Source organism: Taeniopygia guttata, chromosome W (genome assembly GCF_048771995.1).
Source record: "Taeniopygia guttata chromosome W, bTaeGut7.mat, whole genome shotgun sequence".
Classification (NCBI taxonomy): Eukaryota; Metazoa; Chordata; class Aves; order Passeriformes; family Estrildidae; genus Taeniopygia; species Taeniopygia guttata.
Window position 1 is genome coordinate 1,660,417 of NC_133064.1, and position 24,987 is coordinate 1,685,403.

The window sequence follows — 24,987 nt, forward strand, 5'->3', positions numbered from 1 at the left end:
AGTACCAAACATGTTATGTCAATCTCCTAATAAAATCTGGAGCCCAGCTGCACCCTGCATTACTAATTTCAAGTCCCCAGGACTTGTTCTATTACTTGCTATGCAGCAGGGCAGAGCAGCTCCGGTACAAATATGTGCAGACACCCGTGACACAGGACAGGACATGACAAACCAGGAGACAGAACAGGGAGGGAGAGCTTTTGATGAGAAGAAAGGACCGAGAGACCCAAAGAACAGAGAGTGCACCGGAGACAAGTGACAGGACACACACCAGAACTGCTCTGCCCTGCGCACCCCAGCACTGTGATCAAAACAGACACTTTTCCTTTAGCTGGCCTAAGGAGACACTTCTTGGACATCCTCATCTCCAAACCTAACTCAAAAACCCCTCCTGGGGAGTCCCAACCTGGCACCCTGCTTCCATCCCCTCTGTGGGTTGTAGCCCTTGACTTATCTGGCATATATCTGGGGATGCAAATCTCCATCGGGTGCAGAACGAGGCCTCCTGCCTGTCTGGGAAACTCCAGTTGTCACCAGGCTGTTCTCTCTTGGTCTGCCAAGACAAAGAAAACCAAACATCAGTGCACAACCGTAACAGCACAATGGCCAAAACCTGACAATTCTGCTACTCACCATTCTCCTCAGAATGGTCGGGTCACACACCGCAGGCATGCTTGGAGGCCGACAGCATCATCTCAGGGTACACCTAGATTAAGTGGAGAAAGGGTGACATGGCATTGCTGAAACTTGAGTGGACTCTCACTCCTCCTCCCTACCTCCCTGACTCACCACAACTCCTTGGCCACTGCTCTGGGTTTCCAGGATGGGACCTTGAAATGTAAAATCAGTAGGCTTCATCACAGGGTCCTGTAATACTTCCAGAGGGCTCATAAGTGCAGCAAACCCAGTCCATCAGCCAGCTGGTGACAGGGGCTTGGCATACTCCCAGTGGATTCCATAAAGCACAAAAACAAGAATGGATGCTTACAGTTGCACCAAAAAGTGAAACCTGAGCAAGAACAACTGCTTCTCTCCACTGCTCACCTGGCACACTGGGCCTTCACTGCTGCTATCTGCCTGGACCTCCTAAAAATAAAGGCACAGAACACTGCTGTAACATAGCCACCATTTAAACTTCTCCTGCAAATGCAAACAATGACTGACCTGCTCATGGGAAGTTCCTCACCCAGGATTCGGGCCATCTGCCACTGATTTGAGCTGTCTGTACCTGAAAAGAAGTTAGGACTAGTGTCAAACAGCTGCAGGACAACTTAACAGCACCAAAAATGTTATGTCAATCTCCTAAAAGAATCTGGAGCCCAACTACACCCGGCATTACTAATTTCAAGTCCCCAGGACTTGTGCTATTACAGGCTACGCAGCAGGGCAGAGCAGGTCCGGTACAAATATGTGCAGACACCCGTGAGACATGATGTGACAAAGGAGAGGACACGACAGGGAGAGAGAGCTTTTGATGAGAAGAAAGGACTGGGAGACCCAAAGAACACAGAGTGCACCAGAGACAAGTGACAGGACACACACCGGAACTGCTCTGCCCTGCGCACCTCAGCACTGAGATCAAAACAGACACTTTCCCTTCAGCTGGCCTAAGGAGACGCTTCTTAGACATCCCCGTATCCAAAACTGACTCAAAAATCCCTCCTGGGGAGTCCCAACCTGGCACCTCCCTTCCATCCCCTCTGTGGGTTGTAGCCCTTGACTTATCTTGCACATATCTGGGGATGCAAATCTCCATCGGGTGCGGAACGAGGCCTCCTGCCTGTCTGGGAAACTCCAGTTGTCACCAGGCTGTTCTCTCTTGGTCTGCCAAGACAAAGAAAACCAAACATCAGTGCACAACCGTAACAGCACAACGGCCAAAACCTGACAATTCTGCTACTCACCATTCTCCTCAGAATGGTCGGGCCACACACCGCAGGCGTGCTTGGAGGCCGACAGCATCATCTCAGGGTACACCTAGATTAAGTGGAGAAAGGGTGACATGGCATTGCTGAAACTTGAGTGGACTCTCACTCCTCCTCCCTACCTCCCTGACTCACCACAACTCCTTGGCCACTGCTCTGGGTTACCAGGATGGGACCTTGAAATGCAAAATCAGTAGGCTTCATCACAGGGTCCTGTAACACTTCCAGAGGACTCACAAGCACAGCAAACCCAGTCCATCAGCCAGCTGGTGACAGGGGATATGCAAACTCCCAGTGGATTCCCTAAAGCACAAAAACAAGAATGGATGCTTACAGTTGCACCAAAAAGTGAAACCTGAGCAAGAACAACTGCTTCTCTCCAATGCTCACCTGGCACACTGGGCCTTGACTGCTGCTATCTGCCTGGACCTCCTAAAAATAAAGGCAAAGAACACCGCTGTAACACAGTCACCATTTAGGCATCCCCTATAAATGCAAATAATGACTGACCAGCTCATGGGAAGTTCCTCATCCAGGACTGGGTCCCTTTGCCACTTATTTGAGCTGTCTGCATCTGAAAGGAAGTTAGACCTAATGTCAAACAGCTGCAGGACAACTTAACACCACCAAACATGTTTTGGTAATCTCCTAACACAATGTGGAGCCCAGCTACACCCTGCACTACCAATTTCAAGCCCCCAGGACTTGTGCTATTACAGGCTACGCAGCAGGGCAGAGCAGCTCTGGTACAAATATGTGTAGACACCCGTGACACAGGATGTGACAAACAAGGGGACAGGACAGGGAGAGAGAGCTTTCCACAAGAAGAAAGGACTGAGAGACCCAAAGAACACAGAATGCACCAGAGACAAGTGACAGGACACACACCAGAACTGCTCTGCCCTGCGCACCTCAGCACTGTGATCAAAATAGACACTTTTCCTTTAGCTGGCCTAAGGAGACACTTCTTGGACATCCTCATCTCCAAAACTAACTCAAAAACTCCTCCTGGGGACTCCCAACCTGGCACCTCGCCTCCATCCCCTCTGTGGGTTGTAGCCCTTGACTTATCTTGCGCATATCTGGGGATGTAAATCCCTGTTGGCTGCAGAAGAAGGCCGTCTGCCGTTCTGGTAAGTTCCAGCTGTCACCTCTTGGTCTGCCAAGAGAAAGAAAACCAAACATCAGTGCACAGCCTTAAGAGCACATGGGCCAAAACCTGATAATTTTGCTACTCACCATCCTCCTCAGAATGCCCGGGTTCTTGGCCTGCACGCTCCGGGTGTGGTTGGATTCTGATGCCATCATTGCAGGGCACACCTACGTTAAGGGGAGACAATGCTGAAACACGAGAGGACTCTCACTCCTCCTCCCTACCTCCCCGACTCACCACAACTCCTTGGCCACTGCTCTGGGTTACCAGGATGGGACCTTGAAATGCAAAATCAGTAGGCTTCATCACAGGATCCTGTAATACTTCCAGAGGACTCACAAGCACATCAAACCCAGTCCATCAGCCAGCTGCTGACAGGGGCTTGGCATACTCCCAGTGGATTCCCTAAAGCACAAAAACAAGAATGGATGATTACAGTTGCAACAAAAAGTGAAACCTGAGCAAGAACAACTGCTTCTGTCCACTGCTCACCTGGCACACTGGGCTTTGACTGCTGCTATCTGCCTGGACCTCCTAAAAATAAAGGCACAGAACAGGGCTGTAACAGATTCACCATTTATGCTTCCCCTGTAAATGCAAACAATGACTGACCAGCTCATGGGAAGTTCCTCATCCAGGACTGGTGCCCTTTGCCACCGATTTGTACTGTCTGCATCTGAAAGGAAGTTAGGACTAATGTCAAACCTCTACAGGACAACTTAACAGTACCAAACATGTTATGTCAATCTCCTAATAAAATCTGGAGCCCAGCTGCAACCTGCATTACTAATTTCAAGTCCCCAGGACTTGTGCTATTACAGGCTACACAGCAGGGCAGAGCAGCTCCGGTACAAATATGTGCAGACACCCGTGACACAGGACAGGACATGACAAACCAGGAGACAGAACAGGGAGGGAGAGCTTTTGATGAGAAGAAAGGACTGAGAGACCCAAAGAACACAGAGTGCACCAGAGACAAGTGACAGGACACACACCAGAACTGCTCTGCCCTGCGCACCTCAGCACTGTGATCAAAACAGACACTTTCCCTTCAGCTGGCCTAAGGAGACGCTTCTTAGACATCCCCGTATCCAAAACTGACTCAAAAACCCCTCCTGGGGACTCCCAACCTGGCACCTCGCTTCCATGCCCTCTGTGGGTTGTAGCCCTTGACTTATCTGGCATATATCTGGGGATCCAAATCTCCATCGGGTGCAGAACGAGGCCTCCTGCCTGTCTGGGAAACTCCAGTTGTCACCAGACTGTTCTCTCTTGGTCTGCCAAGACAAAGAAAACCAAACATCAGTGCACAACCGTAACAGCACAATGGCCAAAACCTGACAATTCTGCTACTCACCATTCTCCTCAGAATGGTCGGGCCACACACCGCAGGCGTGTTTGGAGGCCGACAGCATCATCTCAGGGTACACCTAGATTAAGTGGAGAAAGGGTGACATGGCATTGCTGAAACTTGAGTGGACTCTCACTCCTCCTCCCTACCTCCCTGACTCACCACAACTCCTTGGCCACTGCTCTGGGTTACCAGGATGGGACCTTGAAATGCAAAATCAGTAGGCTTCATCACAGGGTCCTGTAATACTTCCAGAGGACTCACAAGCACAGCAAACCCAGTCCATCAGCCAGGTGCTGACAGGGGATATGCAAACTCCCAGTGGATTCCCTAAAGCACAAAAACAAGAATGGATGCTTACAGTTGCACCAAAAAGTGAAACCTGAGCAAGAACAACTGCTTCTCTCCACTGCTCACCTGGCACACTGGGCCTTGACTGCTGCTATCTGCCTGGACCTCCTAAAAATAAAGGCAAAGAACACCACTGTAACAGAGTCACCACTTAGGCTGCTTCCCCTGTAAATGCAAACAATGACTGACCAGCTCATGGGAAGTTCTTCACCCAGAACTCTGGCCCTCTGGCACTGATTTGAACTGTCTGCATCTGAAAGGAAGTTAGGACTAATGTCAAAATGCTGCAGGACAACTTAACAGTACCAAGCATGTTATGTCAATCTCCTAACACAACCTGGAGCCCAGCTACACCCTGCATTACCAATTTCAAGTCCCCAGGACTTGTGCTATTACAGGCTATGCAGCAGGGCAGAGCAGCTCCGGGACAAATATGTGCAGACACCCGTGACACAGGACGTGAGAAACGAGGGGACAAGACAGGGAGAGAGAGCTTTCCACAAGAAGAAAGGACTGGGAGACCCAAAGAACACAGAGTGCACCAGAGACAAGTGACAGGACACACACCGGAACTGCTCTGCCCTGCGCACCCCGGCACTGTGATCAAAACAGACACTTTTCCTTTAGCTGGCCTAAGGAGACACTTCTTGGACATCCTCATCTCTAAAACTGACTCAAAAACCCCTCCTGGGGAGTCCCAACCTGGCACTTCGCTTCCATCCCCTCTGTGGGTTGTAGCTCTTGATTTATCTTGCACATATCTGGGGATTCAAATCCCCATCGGCTGCCGAAGGGGGCCACTACTCCCATCCCCAGGCCATGGACCCAACTTATCTTTTGGATGACTGGAAATGCGAATCCACGTTGGACCTGAAATGAGTCTGCCTCGGAGGGGATCTCCTGTTGGCCTCTTATTCAGCTAGAATAAAGAACAGGAAAATCAATGGTTGAGTTTAGTGTTATGTGGGCCAAATCCCAGCAAGTCAGATACTTATCCTCTCCTGAGTGTGCTTGGGTGCTCAAGTCTCCAGTTCCATCCCTAGTCTAAGGTTTGGCTGTTATTATGAGTAGCACCTGGTTTAGAGAGGCAAAGTTACATGGCATTTCTGTGAGTTCAGTGGATGAGCTTGTGTGCTGTATGACACACGGATGCCTCTGCTATACTTGTGAAAAGCCTTGCAAATAGACACCATTTCTCACCCTACTGCCTGCAAAACCCCACCATGATAACTCTTAACTTGGTACCCTGCTCACTCTCCCACTCTTAGTCCCAATCCTCAACTCACCTGAAGCCTCAATCTCAGACATCATCTTTGACACAGGGCAGATCTCTTTTGGAACATGATCACTCTGCTGAAAAAATGCTGTACTCGACACAACCTGGAATTACAGGAAGTTGCACTCCTCCTAAAAAAAAAAAAAAAAGAAAAATTAGAGATTACAAAAGCACCACCCCTGAATGCACAACCCCAAATCATGAATTTAAATACTACCTGTGTTCAGTGTTGTTTTCCTCACAGTATCTTCAAAGCCTCTGTTGCATTAGAAGCCCAAAACACCTGCAGAGAACAAACAGAGATAAGCTGAAAGAGCCTCTTCACAAAAATGAGAGGAGAGCACTTACCCCAGTGGATCCCAAAGACAAAATGAAGCCTCTTAGCAAAGGCTGGGGTTAATATACCCCTGATTGGGCTGATTCAGAGCAGCTGTGGCTGTTTGGCTCCTCTGATTTGAGTTCAAGGGGAATAATGGGCTGGATACAGAAGAAAACTCTTCAGGGAAATGACAGCTGCTTCTCTGTGTCACCCTCCAGCTGCCCCTGTCCCCCTCAGCATCTCCCTGTGTCACCCACTGTCCCCTCCCCCTGTTCCTCCCTCAGCTCCCAGCCTCTGTCACCCTCAAACCCCCACAGTGCCCCTCAAGCTGCCCCTCAGCCTCTATGCCATGAAAAGACCCTAAAAAAACATTAAAATGCCCTAAAAACACCCTCATCCTCGCTATGTCCTAAAAACCCCACAAAATCATAAAAATAGGCTCAGAATACCCTTAAAATACAATAAAATTACCCTACTTTAAAAAAACCCTAAACCACCCCTAAAAATCCCCAAAGAACCTTTAAAAATCCCTAAACATTCCTAAAAGAGCTCTAAAAATAGCCCCAAAATCCTTAAAACAGACTGATAAGACCCTAAAACCCATAAAACTTCCCTCAAAAAACCTAAAAATACTCTGGTCCTAAGAGTCCTCCACATACCCCCAATAGTCCTAAAAAAGCCCTAAAAATTTTTAAATAGTCTTAAAAAAGCCCTAAGAACACCCCAGAAAAAAAACCCATAGAAATTCTAATTAGTACTAAGAAAGCCCTTGAAGCACCTTAAATAAATCTTTTAAAAACCCTGAAAATACCCTAGAAGTAGCCTAAAACCTCCCAGAAAGTTCCTCAAGAGCTTCTGTGAGAAAACCCCTCAAACACCCTTTAAAAACACTTTAAAAAATACCTTAAAAAGTGCTCAGTCCCAGACACCATCCATGCCTTTTAATTTAAGTCACTGCCTGCAGCTGCTGGAGGGTTCTGGGGCTGTCCCAGCATTAGGGTCACTGCCTGCAGCTGCTGCTGGGGAAAACTGGTGTTCTTGGGGTGCTGTTTGGGGTGAGCTTAGGGCTTGTTCACCTGTCACCCTCAGGCACCCTCCACTTTGTCCCTCAAGGCACCCCTTGCCTCTCAGGCTCCATGTGTCACCCTCCAGCTCCCCATTGCAGCCTCTCAGTGTCCCTGTGCCCCCCTTTTTACTCCTACAGACCCCTTCTGCCTCTCAGCCTCCTTGTGTCACCCTCCAGCTCCCCATTGCAGCCTCTCAGTGTCCCTGTGCCCCCCTTTTTACTCCTACAGACCCCTTCTGCCTCTCAGCCTCCTTGTGTCACCCTCCAGCTCCCCATTGCAGCCTCTCAGTGTCCCTGTGCCTCCCTTTTTACTCCTACAGACCCTTCTGCCTCTCAGCCTCCTTGTGTCACCCTCCATTCCCGCACCGCAGCCTCTCAGTGTCCCTGTGCCGCCTTTTTATTCCTGCAGACCCTTTCTGCCTCTCAGCTGCCCCCACCCACTCTACCTCCCTCAGCCCCAGGACCCTTTGTGACACTGTCTGGGAATCCAGGGCTTTGTAGGGCTCTCGCCGCCCTGGAACCCTGGCAGGGGTCAGGAACCCCCCTGTAGAGATCAGAAGTTCTGATTTTTTGCAGTCAGCTGCCCGCTCAGGGCCACAGGACTCGGAGCGCAAACATCGGCTCTTTTCCCTGGGAAAGAAAACTCACCAGTCCAGGTTCCTGATGTCAGTTTGTAGAGCTCTTTTTGGACTCTCAGGGTAGCACAAGATGAGGTGGGGGCAGCTCCTGTCTGGGACTTATCCTTCGATGTTCCGAATTTTTGCACTCAGCTGCCCGCTCAGGGCCACAGGAGTCGGAGCGCAAACATCGGCTCTTTTCCCTGGGAAAGAAAACTCACCAGTCCAGGTTCCTGATGTCAGTTTGTAGGGCTCCCCTGGGACTGTCAGGGCAGCACAAGTATGAGGTGGGGGCAGCTCCTGTCTGGGACTTATCCTTCAATGTTCGGAATTTGTGCGGTCAGCTGTCGGCTCAGGGCCACAGGACTCGGAGCGCAAACATCGGCTCTTTTCCCTGGGAAAGAAAACTCACCAGTCCAGGTTCCTGATGTCAGTTTGGAGGGCTCCCCTGGGACTGTCAGGGCAGCACAAGTATGAGGTGGGGGCAGCTCCTGTCTGGGACTTATCCTTTGATGTTCGGATTTTTTGCGGTCAGCTGCCGGCTCAGGGCCACAGGACTCGGAGTGCAAACATCGGCTCTTTTCCCTGGGAAAAAAAACTCACCAGTCCAGGTTCCTGATGTCAGTTTGTAGGGCTGCCCTGGGACTGTCAGGGTAGCACAAGTATGAGGTGGGGGCAGATCCTGTCTGGGACTTATACTTCGATGTTCGGATTTTTTGCACTCAGCTGCCCGCTCAGGGCCACAGGAGTCGGAGCGCAAACATCGGCTCTTTGCCCTGGGAAAGAAAACTCACCAGTCCAGGTTCCTGATGTCAGTTTGTAGGGCTCTTTTTGGACTCTCAGGGCAGCACAAGTATGAGATGGGGGCAGCTCCTGTCTGGGACTTATCCTTCGATGTTCCGATTTTTTGCAGTCAGCTGCCCGCTCAGGGCCACAGGACTCGGAGCACAAACATCGGCTCTTTGCCCTGGGAAAGAAAACTCACCAGTCCAGGTTCCTGATGTCAGTTTGTAGGGCTCCCCTGGGACTGTCAGGGCAGCACAAGTATGAGGTGGGGGCAGCTCCTGTCTGGGACTTATCCTTCGATGTTCGGATTTTTTGCGGTCAGCTGCCCGCTCAGGGCCACAGGACTCGGAGCGCAAACATCGGCTCTTTTCCCTGGGAAAGAAAACTCACCAGTCCAGGTTCCTGATGTCAGTTTGAAGGGCTCTTTTTGGACTCTCAGGGCAGCACAAGTATGAGATGGGGGCAGCTCCTGTCTGGGACTTATCCTTCGATGTTCCGATTTTTTGCAGTCAGCTGCCCGCTCAGGGCCACAGGACTCGGAGCACAAACATCGGCTCTTTGCCCTGGGAAAGAAAACTCACCAGTCCAGGTTCCTGATGTCAGTTTGTAGGGCTTTCCTGGGAGTGTCAGGGCAGCACAAGTATGAGGTGGGGGCAGATCCTATCTGGGACTTATCTTTCGATGTTCGGATTTTTTGCACTCAGCTGCCCGCTCAGGGCCACAGGAGTCGGAGCGCAAACATCGGCTCTTTTCCCTGGGAAAGAAAACTCACCAGTCCAGGTTCCTGATGTCAGTTTGTAGGGCTCTTTTTAGACTCTCAGGGCAGCACAAGTATGAGGTGGGGGCAGCTCCTGTCTGGGACTTATCCTTCGATGTTCGGATTTTTTGCATTCAGCTGCCCGCTCAGGGCCACAAGACTCGGGGCGCAAACTTCGGCTCTTTTCCCTGGGAATGAAAACTCACCAGTCCAGGTTCCTGATGTCAGTTTGTAGGGCTCCCCTGGAACTCTCAGGGCAGCACAAGTATGAGGTGGGGGCAGCCCCTGTCCGGGACTTATCCTTCGATGTTTGGATTTTTTGCACTCAGCTGCCCGCTCAGGACCACAGGACTCGGAGCGCAAACATCGGCTCTTTTCCCTGGGAAAGAAAACTCACCAGTCCAGGTTCCTGATGTCAGTTTGTAGGGCTCTTTTTGGACTCTCAGGGCAGCACAAGTATGAGATGGGGGCAGCTCCTGTCTGGGAGGACAGGAGCTCATCATCCTCTCATCCTTCCACTTGAGACAAGGCAGAAAAAGCCAACCCCTGCCTCATGATCGTTTCCTTTTAGACAGCTGAAGAGAACAATGAGCGTGAGCCTCCTCTTCTTCAGACCAAACAAGGCCAATTCCCCCAGATGCCCTCAGAAGACCTTCACCAGCGTCATTGCCCTTCTCTGAACTCACTCCAGCACTAAAATGACATTTTTTAAGTGAGTGGCCCAAAACGGAACAATATGTGAGGTGTGGCCTTACCAGTTCTGAGTACAGGGGGACAATCACTTTCCTAGGCCTACTGGCCACACTACTCTTGGTATCTGGGGCCTGGTAATTCAAAATTTGTAAACATTCTAAGGATTCATGTGGGAAATAGGAAACTGCTCTAGTGTAAATAAACTTATGACTGACACTAAGTCTACAGTCAGCACAAACTGTAGTTCAATAAATACCTAAATCTACTAAAATCAGTGCAAAATATTTTTGAGCTGTTTTTTTTTTTCTAATTTGACCATCCTCTTCTTAAATAACTTTGCAGATGTACTTAACTTCATGTATCATAATTAGTTCCACTGATTTCAGTAGCATCTCTCTCAGGTACAATTCATATGCAACTTAGTATCCATCTAAGTTACTGCAAGGCTTTCATTTGTTTTTGTCAAATTCCACCAAAACATCCACAGCCGATATAGGTAAACCTGCTTACATTACATGACACTTCTTACTTTGTCAAGGGCTGCGTTTTCCAATTTGTCTTTTGCAACAGATAGTTTTTGCTCCAGATCTGTTAGCTGTTGTGCCTGTGGGGATCAAGAAAAAAGCTGATGCTCCAATGCATTTTTTCATGTGAGAGAGGAAAGAACAGAAATTTTGCAAGTAATATATATGGGCTGGGTTAGATTTGCTTTTCCTGAGGAAAAAAAAAACATTATGGCCAAATGTGCTCCATTGATGTGAATGCAAGCCTATAATAATTCAATGTCAATAGCAAAATTATTTCCATACTATAAAATATTTAAGATTATGCCATAATATCCTTCTGGAAAATTCAAGGTATTCAAATGTCTCTTAATAATTTTGTTCGTTTGTCTGACTTCCGAGCGCAATTTGAAAATTATTTTGTATTTTTAGGCATCGTGATGCCAACATTAAGCTAATTGGGCATAAACAGACGAATTAGAAAACACCCAAACATTCTTGCATGCAGACACCTTATGAAATTATACTACCTACTACTATACAAGGAGGTAACTCCAGATTTTTTTTTTCCATGTTTTTTCCTGGAAATAGAGAAGGAAAACGCACAAGACTAGCTAACTCATAGCAGGAAAGCAATTTGGGAGACTTGTGTTGGAAGTCAGGATCAGGCTAGTAGCCTGCACCCTGAGTGGAAGGACTTCTGGCTCTGTATAATGTATATGTCATTCATGGAGCACAGGAGTTCAGCAGAAGCTTTTTAAGTGAGTGGTCCAAAACAAAAAGCATCAGAAGATGCTTTTAAATGTTCAGTAAATAAAGACAAGTATTTTCTCTCTCTTTCCCTAGGATATGTATGAACCCAGCCTGTTCACTTGAAGGAAATACATTCTCTGCAAGACTCTTCTGTTTCAGGAAAGCAGATTCCTGAAGTTGTCAGCCTTGTCATTAATAACACATTACTATGCAACCAAAAGGAATAAGGATTCTTTTGCTGTTGTACCTGCAAAAAAACCCAGCCTAGTCATTGTTTTCCCTGTTTGAAAGGGGAGCCATAGAGAAGGACACTGGACTAGCCACTTATCTTTTCTCTCGGAAATTCTGATTAGGTAAATATACATTTTGTATATGCAAAATAATAGGATAAAATTCTCAATTTTCAGATAAAGAGCACCACATTTTTATTTCAACCCAATATTTGCAAGTGCATTTTCCCTCAACACCATTCCATGCCCTCAGGCTTCTGGAGTTCAATCCCAGCCAGAGAGTTTTTCTTGGCAGACCTTTCAAGATCTCCTGCACGCTGCTGATTGTAGCACAGCTTAATGGATAGCCACACTACGTAAATGCTATTTAGTGTAAATCCTGTAAGGTTAACTTGTTTTCTGCTGGGGTAATGACAGTCCTTCCAGCACACGGCATAGATGAGGTGGTGAGCTTAGGCAAGCCTGTAGTCCTCAGCAGACAGCTAATGTGATGTTCATTTGCATTAGGCATAGTCTGTTCTGCCAAATGAAATGTCAAAAGTCTGGAATTTTCAGTTCCCAACTCGTGTAAAGAACTGAGTAGCTGCATTTTAAAACAGGATTAGGCATTTATCTTCAGATTTATCACCAGAGTCACAGTTTCATTAGTCAAAACCAAACTTCCTTCAAAGTGCAAGTCAACTGTGACGTGGGAAAGTCTCTTGTGAATTGCTGTCCATAATTTACACTGCATCACATTCCTTACAGCTAACATCAGTCACTGCCACAACACACATATCAGACCATTGGTTTGACCCTTTAGTCTGGCAACAGAGAATTCACTACAGAAATAATCCTTCCACTTTATCAGTTTGCAAAATTTAAGTGGAGTTATTACTGATTTACTAGAGAAAAAAATACTGATATAAGAAATTGCTAGAATTCAGTAACTTTTTGGATTTTTTCCTAAATATGGTATACAGTATCACTCACAATAAACACGGCCACAGAAAATGTCTGAAAGACTGGACATTGACTCTATGTGACGCAGAGACACTTCTCATAGAACTAGACCAAGAAATTTCTCACATCATTAACGTTTTTATACTGTTACTTCTTATTTTTCAGTACAGCTATACAAATTAATACGCTCTCAATTAAAGAGAATCAAGATTTGAAAAACTGCATCATTTCAATTGCCACTAAAAAGGAAATTACACAAAATAACATATGACAAACATGAGGCTAGGATGGCACCTATGATAACGTGAAGAATTAGACTCAGATGGAAATGGTGAGGACCATACAACTAGGCAACTTCTTATTTCAGCACCATCAGATTTACAGTCTAAATCACTGAAAAAACAGAGCTACAGTCATGAATTAGAGGGTGTCTGGTTTCCTTCAATACATGCATTACGTAGGCATCTGAAAGTCTTGGCAGTTGACAGAAAGCAGGCAGTGGTGGTTAGAATTGACTACTGTCTTGTTCTGGTTTGAAAACAAAACCAATGAGAGACTCCAAATCAAAAATACAGTTTATTAGGAAAAGTGAGAAAAGGAAACAAAATACCTGCAATACTACAAAAGAAAAACCACTGACAGAGTCAGAATATAACCTGATACCCTTTTTGGTCAGGGTTGGAATGGCTGCAGTCCTCCTGGAAACCCAGTGGAAAAGCCTGAGTTTGGTGTCCCAAAAACCCAAATTCTATCCAGTAAGGAATGCTTGGCTTCTCCCTCTGGGTGGAGCATCTCACAATGGGATGCTGTAACTGTTACCAGTCATGCAGTGACATTCCATATCACATTATCAGCTGTTATGTGGCATGATGAAGTCAGCCTGTAGCTTATAGAACTTATTATCCCTAATAATGTGTTGCAAGAGCTCTGGAAAAAAAAAACAAAAAAAACCCAAAAAAACCCTCTACTATTTAACATTGCATTTATGTTTATACCTGGTATTTTATAATAGTTTTTTTAGTTCAGTCATGTCTTTCCTATACAGTTCTGGAAAACTTTCCAAGGGAGGCTGCACAAGATCCAGATGCTGAAAAACCACGCTGGATGAACAAACACACCCCAGACTAAAGATCCTGTCTGAAAGCAAGAGAAATTGCAGTATTCTCTCAGGGAAGTTGGTACAACAGGCCAAAAAGGAAACTGTTCCCAGTTTTTTCTTATCATCTCCTTCAAAGACTGAACTACAGAAATTCTATTTACCATTACAGGGCAATGTAAAAGTAGCAACAAAGATAAGAGCATTCTTTCTGAGCTAGACACATAAATGCACAAATAAAGTTATAGGAAAGTGACACGGCTTTTTTTTTTTTTTTTTTTTTTTTTTGCAAAGCTTTCTGCAAGGAAAACAGGAGTTTAATGGTGCTTTGAACATAATGAAGAATGCTTTAAAATCTGTTAAATGGACTAGTTTTTCACATATGCAAAGTTAGCTGAATTCTGCAGCTGATAATTTTAATACGTGCAGAGGCAAATCATGGGGGAAGTGGATGTACATGAGGTGCTTTAGGATCAAGCCTAGTCACCAGAACTATACAAATAAAACTGTATTAGAAAGCCTGAAACTTGCATCTTCATATATGTGCCAGTACACAAAGTACTTCTGTAAAAATTTATCACAAATTAAAAATATGTAATCAATCATCACAAGCCCAGAAAGCAATCCTAATGTTTACACAAGTTGTCTGCCAAAGCAGGTGGTTTTCTGCTTGTTTTTTTCTTCCTTTGTTTTTCTTTTATTATTTCATCTCTTTCTCTGTATGTAATATGGAATCTCATTGCCTTCATTAGAGAAATAAGTAATTTAAAATTCTGGGAAATCAGTTTACTGTGGCATGTAATTAACTTTGCTAATAGAGAAGGAAACACAGACGGCATCAGTTTTACTTCAGAGGGAGGAATGGTACAGATATTTGCCAAATCCAGTCAATATGATGCAAAAATAATTTCACATAGTTTTGTATTTGACTCTACCACAGCAATTATTTAAATGATTTTCACATGTCAAATAATGACCTAGTCTGTGCAGAACTAGGTGTTTCAAAAAATGTGGGAAATAGTCTTGACTCTAAATTTGCAAGGGTGATATGGTCCTTAGTTCTTTAGAGGCATTGAGCACCCATAGTACATGAAACATTACTAAGGAGTACGAGAGTACTGAAGGTAAATTACAATCCTGTTACTTTGTGAAGCTGCACATCAAAGAAAGATGTGAATTCAAGAGTATCATCACAGAAACAAGCTAAAACAACTGTAAGGAGCAGCAGCAGAGGTTGTCAAGTGCCGGGAACAAGGTTCTCCACTACCCTCCCTCCTTCCTGTCCATTGCCCCTCTCCCCCAGTAATCCCCACTACAATTCCTGCCTGCCCTCTGCTTGCCATTCCTACCTGCACACCTCTGTCTTTGCTGCTCCTGACACCACTGACTCCAGCCATGCACTGGATGTGGCAGACATGCTCTGGTTTAACACTATTAACTGGGCACCTGGGGGCTCTGAACATGTGGAGAAGCCCCAGGGACTCCCCAGGGACTCCCCAGGGACTCCCCAGGGACTCCCCAGGGACTCCCCAGGGACTCCCCAGGGACTCCCCAGGGACTCCCCAGGGCCCAGAGCAGATCTTTGTTCAGTGCACACCCACCCTGACCACAACGTTTCAGCAGGAACTGATCATGTCTGTGTACCCAACTGCATCCCACATGGTTTGCTCCTCAGAAGAAGGTGCCCAATTATAAACCAGGCACTCATGGTAAATCCACCTACAGAGTACATATTAGCAGTTACCCGACTTGCTGTAAGCTAGTGTTTGCTAAGGTACTAAGCTGTGGTATTATTTGTTATAATAGCCAATCCTCTTTGCTTGCTTTATTTAAAGTTAAATTCTACCATGGAACAAAGATTAAATACATTGTTAGGCCAGGTGCTGTTAGTTGCTACTCACATTTGAATTTTTTCTTGGTTTTCTAGGACTGCCTAGCAAGATACTTTCTCTTAGAATTTGAACAAAAAGTAAAAGAGATGAAGTGGTACATCAAATATGTCTGAACCTGTAGCAAAAGCCTTAGAAAAAAGCAAAGATATGCTCAAACCATACCACTGAAGCATGGTCACCTTTTAAGAGGAATGTCAATAATACAAGGTGCGTGTATAAACTGACATTCGAAATCATTGCTGGATTTATTTTTACTCATCTCTTATTACTATCATATATACACGTATGCATTTCGTGAACAAAAAACCAAACTATTTTTATTTTTTCCTATTTTAGTAAAACATGAGCTTTCTTCCAGAGCAATACAGCCTAATAATGGGAAGACAGTTAATGAAGGAGAAGCAATTTAAAAAAGAAGCGGTCTGTGATGTCTGAAGCAAATGCAGACCTCAATCTAGCAGAGAACCTAAACTTAGAAGTACTTCATTGAATCAGGGGTTTAGGATGATAATTGAAATTATTGCAATCAGAGTAGTGTCATTCATAATTAGTAAGTAGCTACGTACAAAGGCAGTGATAAAATTAAGAACATTCAGTGGCAATTTTTATTAATAATTTCTTGGTTTTCACATTATAATACAAAATCAAATTTTAACTTGGGTCAATTCTTTAAGGATAACATGCTAAATGCTTTAAGGGACTGAGATCTGAAAAAGACACAGAACCTCAAATTACGATCTCAGCAGAGATACAGACAAGCTCTATAGCCTTGGGTGCATAAATTCATTTTTGTGATGCTCATTACTTATCTGTTCCATGGCTTTATATCGCATAGGGAGAGTTTTGAAAATATAAACATACGCACATATGCTCCCTAATTAATCAGCTAGATTGTAAAACACTTTGAAAACATAAGTAGTGTAAGCAAGATATGATAAAGGAGATATGATCTACCAATTCACTGGAATGTTCAAGAAAAAGCTGCCTTTTCCCCATTTTCTCTTCCTCTCCCACTTAATCCCCAGAGGTCCAGTTCAGACCAGAGCCATTGACAGTAATAAGTACCAGAATTTAAGAAATAGTTTCTTGAGGTCTATTATGTAAAATAAAAATCAAACAATCCCTCCCTATTAATTTCACATATGCCTGCAGAATTAATCCTTCAGAGAAAGACTTATTTTGAATGGACATGAACTGCAGCTTTCCTCGATGCCCTTTACAAATCTAATAGCCTGCAGCTTACATCCTTCTGGTGAACTGCTCCAAGAAGCTTGCAGTCTTCAGATCTACATGGAGAGCAGACTTCCCTGAAATCCTCAGTAAGCCACACAGAAAATAAAGTTTAGCGGGATGGGAAGGGAGTGGCAGGGCAAAAGGTAAAAGCCCAGTAACGTGGAAGTAGCTAGCAGCCAGGATTTTACCCCAGACATTCATGCTGTGCCAACAGGAAGACTGCCCATTTCATTTATCAGAAAGAGTAACAGCTTCATAAACCAGCCACAACAGCAATGCTAACATTAAATCTGTAATGTTTCCAGTATTCAAGCACTTGGAAATGAAATATCACCTGTTCTTGCCAAATCTAGCAGCCTCTCTCTGATCAGCGCCCTGGGTTACAACATGGGGTGTAACTGAAGTTGATGTTCCACCATCACCTCCATTACCTTCTGATGAACTGTTAAGGTGGGTGGAGCACTGTTTCTCTGTCTTTGCCGTGACTCAAGCATGGTAACTCCTTCTGGGGAAACAGCAGCCACCCTGAGGGGTCATCTGTGCTAATGGGACATCAAGGACTCCCCAGCAGGACTCACAGAATCACATCAGCCCATTGTGAAATTCCCCCACCCTAGGGGAGGTACTGAACACTCCTGCCTCTGCATAATCTGGGCTTTGGGACAGATGTACTGCTGCATCCCCAAGAACCACAAGAACTCTCCACCACCAGCACTGGACCTCAGAGCAGGACCAGACCCTTCCACAAGCTCACTGCTCTGACAAGACCACATCCAATGGGACTGCAACCACCATTTGGACTGCCACCACCATGCTGACCAACAGGGTATCAGGTGGTGTTCTGACTTTGTCCCTTTAGACCAGCGTTTCTGTACTATTGCCATTATTGTAATTTTCCTATTAAATTGTAGCCCTGACTTGAAATCTTTCACATAGCACTTGTGTGGGGTTCATTCCCTCCACTGGTTTACCTTCCACTCAGCACAAGCAGATACTTTAAAAGTTTTCCAGACTATACTAAATGGCTTCTACTCTGCTTAGTGTTTGTGTGTGTGTGTCTTCAGACATGAAACACACATGAACAAGCGCACTGAACCTACCCTCCCCCCCATCTCATATGATTTAGGAGAACAGCATAAGGCTGCTGCTCCCTCTGCTTCACAGATCAAATTTTCTTGGACAGGAAAAGTATTTATGAATAAACCAGCAAAAAATATTTCTGGTTACATATAAAGGCTATACCAATATTGGCAAAGCAGGCATTCAGTTTCATATGGAATTGCACACTGTCAAGAGATATTTCAATTATTTACAGATAAATATATAATACATAGTTCTCAGTACGTGGGGCTTTGGAATTCACAATTCATCAGCATTCTCCATCTAAAGTTCTTAGAGTATTTTAAATTACACAAGATCATAGCTTACCTAGAAGGCAAGTAACACTCCTTATTTTGCAATAAAAGCACTCAGAGGAGAACCCACACTACCATTACCTACATCTCAGCTGGTGGCTCATAAACTTGGACTAAACCTATGCATTAAAAAAACAAAAACAAAAACCCAAACAGAAAAAAAACCAACCAAAAAAACCCCAGACAAAGAGCAAGCAAGCAAAAAAAAAAAAAAAAAAGCACAGAAATCACACTGTTGTTTCAATGGCCCACTCTGTTACTCTGTATTTCTCTGTATTTACGTATTCACAGCACTATAGATACAATAGAGAAACAGCAGAGAGAGTTAAACGCTTCCAGAAGACAATCTGGAACTCATAGTGACATGAATGACTTGTAAGTAATTCTAGGTCTAGTAACTTGGAAGATGACTACCTCATGTCCATCCTTTGTGCTGGGAATATATAAAGGGACTACTCCACTAACAGTCATCAGTCAGATGACCCACATCTCTCTCCTCTTCCTTTTAACAGGGATTAGCTTCTCCCTGTGTTAACAAGGACTAGACACCCTTCAGCAATGTCTTTATGTTTTGTCCTGTCCTCCTTTATTGTAAAAATTTTTATTCTTTTTTAAAATGTGCTAGCTAGTGCAGACTATTGATTTGGATTGTTTTAGCAGCAGATGTTTCTTTTTTCTTAAATCTTAAGACCTAAGGAACACTACATTGCTCAAGCTTATCATGAACACAGAGAGATTTACTTTAAATGTTAACAATAGTTGACTTTGCCATGGAAGAGTGCTAATTAAAGGAAAAACAAGAAGCAGCTGTAAAATATGATATCATTCAGTTAAAAAGATGACCTTACAGAAGGTATGGAATAGGGCAACAGGTTTTATTCATCAGCAGTACCCTAGAATTTTGCTTTTTGCAAGCACAAAAATATATTATATTTCTGAAAATCCATTATGGTATTAAGTCTGTCTTGATGTTTTGAGTTCTTTTCAGAACAAACTTCTTCCTGAGAACTGCAATAATAAAGGCAGCTACCATATTCCTACTTCGCTACGATGCTGTATAAATGCTAATATACTTTAGCTAACTATAGTGAAATAAAACTTACCTTAAAAATCAAATCCTTTTTCCCATAATGAAGCTCTTTCAGCTGGGCTTGGATCTTTTTTGACTGAAAATGAAGATAATCAAATCAGGTTTTGGGTTTTTTAAATTTTAAATATTAAAAAAAAATTATGTGAATTCTGAGAACAGCAGAACCTAGATCAGATTTATAATGTAGAATGTCCCCCTCCAAATAATTGTCGATTGCTTTTCCAGCTTCACAAGTCAAACCAACCAAAAGTACTGAGGAAAATGCAAAAGAGCACACACACAACTAAAGCACATACCTGAGTTAGGACTGTAAAGAACAGCAGCTGGGCTTACACATTTTGGACATGAGCTGTTATTTATACTTGCCATGAAGCATAACTGAAGGCATCAACTTCAAAGTAAACAATCTTATTCTTAGAAGCAAAAAGGCTCCATAGGCTTATAAAAGTCTTTGTAAAGATCAGGGTGTTGCAGGTGTAACTACTTTGGAGCTACCTTCTCAGTTTGTAACCACGCCCTTGAAAGTACAGGCATAGTTATGCTTATTTATATCAGTTTAAGCTGACATTTACTTTATATATTGCTAAATATATCCTTAAAATAATTCTAAGTAGTAGTCTATATATTATTTTATTAATTGAAACAAAAGAAATAGAAATTGATTTTTTGTACTAAACTCAACTATTCAAGGAACATTATTTCACCATTTATCCAAGCATCCTCTCAAAGTAATAATTTGTTTTTAATAAAATACACAACCCCAACTGATAAACAATACACTCTCTTGTATTAATTCATGCCAAATGTTTCGAAGTCCTTGGAATGGATTAGAAATCTGTTTCACATTTACTGAAAGAGCATTCCATAAACATAATATATTACAAAAGGAGTATATCTTAAGTTGGAATTTTAAAAAAGATTTTATTTCTTACCAATTGATGCAGTCCAATTCAGTGACAGACGTTTGGGAAGGCTGAATGAATCTAAGGAATGGTATTCTGTAAAATCTGAAACTAATAGCAAAGATCAGTGCAGCAAAATTCTTTGAAACAGTTTTGATTTTGAAAAACTTAAGAAAAACATTTCTAACCCTGAGAATTTACCAGAAACTTGACTTTCTAAGTACTGATCTCAAAAGGCAGAGACTCTAATGAAGAAAATGCTTTCAATCATCATTAGGAAAATTTTAGTACAGAGGAAATTTTTTATGCTTTGGTTTCTTTCTGGCAAGGTGCAATAACCTTAAGAGCAATTATAGATGCAAAAAACCCAGACTAAAGTAATGTGAATAAATCAGATTCACATGTAATAACTTTTTTTTTGAAATTAAAAGAGAAATAAAGGGAATGCTTATATGATTGCAGGTACTTCTACATTGAGGAATTTGCCAAAAACAGGATCTTTCTTCCCCTGAAATATGGAAGGATTCTGGAAATCACTAATAATGGATTGTTCCTGTCTCAACTTCAAAACAAGCCTTTGGCAATTCCTGGCTTAGTGTAGATAAGGAGTTCACGTAAATGAAATCAGTTTTATACATGTTATAGATGCATATATCTATAGAATTTTATCATAGGCACGCCTAGATGATTTTATCAGCCTAAAACTAGAGTTTGCAACTTGCTTTCTAATACATTTGAACTGCTTCTTGTGAAGTCACAAAAATAAGTTGGGATGACAGCACTTCAGGAACACTCACCATATAAGCATAATATATATATATTTTGTACTCATATGTGTTCTTGTGTATATATAAAATACACCAGAACCTCAGTACAAAATACTTTGATGCAAATTTTTTTGGGTACATTAGATTTAGAACAGAGAGGAATCTTCCTTAGCTCTTCTGCGTGCAAAGCACCAAGCTTGTTTCCTGACCAGAGCTTGTTTTTGAGGCTCGGGCCGCCCGAGCCGCCGCCGCCCCCGCCCTGCGCCCACAGACACCGCCCCGCGCGCCGCTCGCGGTGCTGCTGAGCCCACAGCCCCTGTGCACGGCACCGGAACCGCCGCGGAAAATCCCGTCGGGGGGCGCCGGCGTTGGGGACAATTCAGGCAGTGTAGAAAAAACAGACACGGGTCCTCGAATGCCGACGTCCTCTTTTTCGCGCCATCTCGAGAAGGTCAAGCGAGCCCGCGACAAGCCACTCCCAAGATGGCGGCCGCGGGCGGCGGGCTGCAGTACCGCCCTCTGCCCACAGGGCGGCAGCACTGCCGCCCGCCACCGCCGGGGGCCGCCGCTCGCCTCGGGGCCGCGGGCGGGGCCGGCGGCAGAAAAGAACGGGCGCGATGCCCTCCGGAACCTGCCCTGCAGCAAATGCCCCAAAACATCCCGCGCGGAAAAGAACGCCAGCAAAAAACCCCTGCCTCTAACCCAACAGGGACCAAAAGCAAAAACCTTCTCTTTTAAACTGCATTTCAAGCTATTTTATTTTTATATTTTTCATATTTATATTCACATTCGGATTTATAACGTATATTGATGTGTAATTGTATTTTTATAATTTCTTACATTTATTCCTATTAAATTTTATATTTTTACACATATCTTAATATATTGCTTGTATATTTCTATAGTTAGATTTAGATTTCGAAAAGGTTTATAGGGCTTAAAATAAACCCCTGCCTCTATGCAAGTAAAAATTTTTTTAAAAACCCCTTTCTTTAAACTCCGTCTAAATTTATCTTTATTTTTCGCATGTATGTTCAAATGTACATTTTTATTGTAGATTGATGTATGGTGTTATTTATAGTCTATCTCTTCCTCATACTTATTTTTATTTACATTTTATATTTGTATATTTATCTGTATACATTGATTATCTATTTCCATATTTAGATAGATACCAAAACAAAATGTATATTCATCGTTTTTCCATTAAAACCCTGCCTCTAATCAAATAAAAGCAAAAAAATCCCTTTCTTTAAATGCTACTTGAATATTCATATATTTTTTCATCATTATAGTCACATGCGCATTTCTCCTTTATATTGATGTATCTATAAATATATATTATATAGATAATAAGGTAGCAAGATAGATAAATTTTCATTTCAATTCTATTTCATACATACCACTAATACTTATAGTTACTTACCTTTGAGATTTTATATAGCTCTTAACGTATTTAGGATATATTTCTATACATAGATTTCTAATTTTATTTTATTTATATTTATCATTTTTATAATAAAACCCCTACCTACTACCAAATAGACAATTAAAATCCCCTTTACTTTAAACTATATTTAGATATTTCTTTATTTCTATTTTCGATTTTCACAAGTACTTATATATTCTATCACAATATCTTGAGGTACTATATTTCGAGCTATAATTCCTATGACATATAATGTGTCATAATAAGACATATACAGTAAAAAATGCATTATGTACTGTATTGATTCCTATTATTTTGTCATATTTATATATCCACATGTATTAATTATACGTTTCTAGATGCATATTTATATTTATAATCTACATTTATATGTATATAAACATATAAAATACCCTATATCAAACAATATAATACCTAATAGTAATGGATAACATTATTCATGTTACATGTTTTATTTATATGTTTTCCGTTCATATTTAAAATTGAAGTTTTATATTCCTATTTTCATATTTATGCATTCCTTTTGTTTCATTAGAGTTAAAACTTTGCAGTTCTAATCCAGTTCCTCAAACTAAAATGCCAAAACAGCATCAAATTCCCAACAATGCCGTCCAAAATATTCAGAAAGGTTCCACAGCCAACCAACTACCGGCAAAAAAACCCGCACTACACTTCTTTCACTAGCGGTTCTTATCACATCACAAAAATGACACACACATTTCTAAAAAGACCTATAGAATGGTAGTGAGGGTGGGGGGAGGTAGGTGATTCCCAGGAACAATTAGCTAATTAACATTTCAATGTCAGTACTTAGCCCAAGCCAAGTGTCGCAGCCAAGCTGTTTTGTTCATAACCAAACCCACACAGCAAATCACAAAAAAACATTAAGAAAAAAAAAAAAGCCAACTAACTCACTATACTCCAAACCATACAACAGACCCCGAACGTTTCTTAGAAAAAAAATAAAAAATCAAACCCCAAAACTCTACCACTACACTAACTCATAAAGAGAACCCAATACTCTATAAAATGAACGAAAAAAACCCACCAAATAATTACCGATATAACAAAATCGGAACCACGAAGAAAGAAAAGATTCACCACCGAAATAAAATAACTACCTAAAAAGATCCACCATAGAAATACCCACGTTCCCAAAAACAAAACTAATAAAAAACAACAACCAAATACATCAAACTACCAAAAAAAAAATCATATTACCAACAACAACAAAATAATTATTCCTAACTCAATAAACCCATAATGCCTCAAACCATCAAAACACAAATACCACTTAGAAATAAGCACGTCGCCAAAAGAGAAATGTAACCATAAACAATAACTCCCAAAATCCCTGCAACAATAAAACACACACGGCAATCAAATAAGCCAAATGAAAAAAACCGCTTATGATATAATAAACAAGAATTCCACCATCAATATTAAAAAAAACCTCACTAATTAATTTCAGGACACTACCTCAAGCCACCAAAACAAACACTACGCACTCACGCTAATAAAAGCCTCCACAACCGAATTAAAAACCTACCCTCTACTTCACGCTACAACCCAGAAAAACCATTGTAAGCCTTCAAAAACACATCCTTTGAAAACATAAGAAACGATCAAAAAGAAACCTGTTTGGCCGCTGCTTCTCGGCACGAAGGTTTGTCCCTCGGCGCCTCCTTTGAGCAATGCTCCACGTATCCAAATGATCCCCCAAATCCTTTCCGAAGCGCTTACCGTCCTTCCATGAGACAGCCCCGGGAGCCCCCCATAAACTCCCCTCCTCCAGCAGCTCCATGCAAAAGCGATGTGAGAAAAACCCCTTAAATCAGCCCCCGGAGGAGCCGCCCCCTCCTCATCATCCTCACAGCTCGCACCTGGGGCTGCTCTGAGCCCTCCTCATCCTCACAGCTCGCACCTGCCGCTGTTGCTGCCCTCCAAACAGCGTCTCTCCCTCTCCAGGACACACCCACTTCTCACAGACACAGATCCAACAGAAATCTGCTACGGGTGTTGGCTTTTCTTAATCCCTCTGGTTACACGATTAAAGCACATGCGTGCATTGATGGTCATTGAGAGAAGGTTTTCCCCTGGAGAAAATAGTCCTGTGGGTAGCACACTTTGCTACACCTTCGGAAAAAGCAGAATCGGCACCAACTCCTAAGACCCCTGCCGAGGAACCCGGCCCTCCCTGGGACACCCAAAGCAGCAGACCTCGGAAAAGGAGGGGAAAAGTCAAGCGTGGAGTGGAAAAAGAGGACAGAAGTACAGCAGCCTTTAAAAATGCCTGCACGGAGCAATAGTAGGAACCAGTCCCATTTCTTCTTTCCTTGCTTTCTGTGATGACATAAATAGGAAGTAAGAACACGTTAAACAAAAGGCAGAGCTAGGATTTTACAGGTCTTCGTTTCGGC

The 24,987-nt window shown here is 43.1% G+C and overlaps 1 long non-coding RNA gene across 1 annotated transcript; it reads right to left on the reverse strand.

The window, feature by feature from the left end:
• Positions 1-10,803: 10,803 nt before the first annotated feature.
• On the reverse strand, positions 10,804-24,324 carry LOC140682143 (uncharacterized). The gene is made up of 4 exons (XR_012053406.1): positions 24,205-24,324; positions 20,381-20,461; positions 19,462-19,524; positions 10,804-10,898 (listed from the first exon to the last, which is right to left on the reverse strand). It is a non-coding gene; the product is annotated as an uncharacterized lncRNA (long non-coding RNA).
• Between the last annotated feature and the right edge of the window lie 663 nt (positions 24,325-24,987).